Source organism: Tursiops truncatus, chromosome 3 (genome assembly GCF_011762595.2).
Source record: "Tursiops truncatus isolate mTurTru1 chromosome 3, mTurTru1.mat.Y, whole genome shotgun sequence".
In the NCBI taxonomy this organism is placed as follows: Eukaryota; Metazoa; Chordata; class Mammalia; order Artiodactyla; family Delphinidae; genus Tursiops; species Tursiops truncatus.
In genome coordinates this window covers 76444663-76445632 of record NC_047036.1, presented here as the reverse complement: position 1 = coordinate 76445632, position 970 = coordinate 76444663, and the positions used below count along the sequence as shown (strand labels likewise).

At 50.1% G+C, this 970-nt stretch overlaps 1 pseudogene; it reads right to left on the bottom strand.

Moving 5' to 3' along the window:
* Positions 1 to 250: 250 nt before the first annotated feature.
* On the bottom strand, positions 251 to 761 carry LOC109549013 (large ribosomal subunit protein uL13 pseudogene; annotated as a pseudogene).
* Positions 762 to 970: the final 209 nt, after the last annotated feature.

Genomic DNA, 970 nt, shown 5'->3' with positions numbered 1-970 from the left:
TCTGTCATGAACCAGTGGATTGTAGACAAATTTTGTCTGCACAAGCGTTAGAGCTGTGTAAAGTAAATTTTTAAAAGACAGGCCTTTCTTAAACTGCAACAGTGACTAAGGTCCCTTCTGTGCCCCCAGCTTCCTAAGTCCCAGGCTGTCTTGTCCCCTGGATGGCTGCCCCTGGATCCCCACATCCAGGGCAGTGATGAAGGAAGGGCAGGCCAGGCCAAGCATGAGGAATAAACGGTCTCTACTGGGCTCAGACCAGTAGTCCACGGTTCTTGATCACCTCTGTGTATTCGTTGATTTTCTTTACGTGTTCTTTTCATCCTGTTTCCATAGCCTCATGAGCTGTTTTCTCTTTCAGTAATGGACCTTGGCCTTTTCCTTTCTCTTCTCCTTCCGGGTGGCCGTCACTGCCTGGTACTTCCAGCCAATCACATGGCACCCCAGGTAGGCAAATATTCGTATAGACTTCAGATGCATAACCTAGAGGGCAGCAGGAATCATCATCCACTTTTCCTTGTCATAGGGCAGCAGGATCCCATCAAACACCTTGTGGTGGTCCAGGGACCCTAGTCTCGCTTGGTCTTGTGGGGCAGCATACCTCGAATGGTCTGCCCTTGTTTCTGTAGAAATTGCTGGAAATGCTGGTGCCCTCACAGCATACAAACACCACCTTCTGGCCCAGCAGTACCTCCTTGGTCGTGATGCCCCTGGTTGGCCAGTAGATGGCATCAGCCATCGAGCTCCATCTGCCCCTCTGCCATCTTCGGCAGCCACCTGGGAAAGCCACGTACTTATTATCTTACAGTTCTGGGCATCAGAAGTCTGAAATGAGTCTTATGGGACTAGAATTAAGGTGTCTGCAGGGCTCTGCTGCTTCTGGAAGATAGAGGGGAGAATTTGTATCCTTGCCTTTTCCAGCTTCTAGAGGACACCTGCAGCGTTTGGTTCATGGTCCTTTCCTCCATCTTCA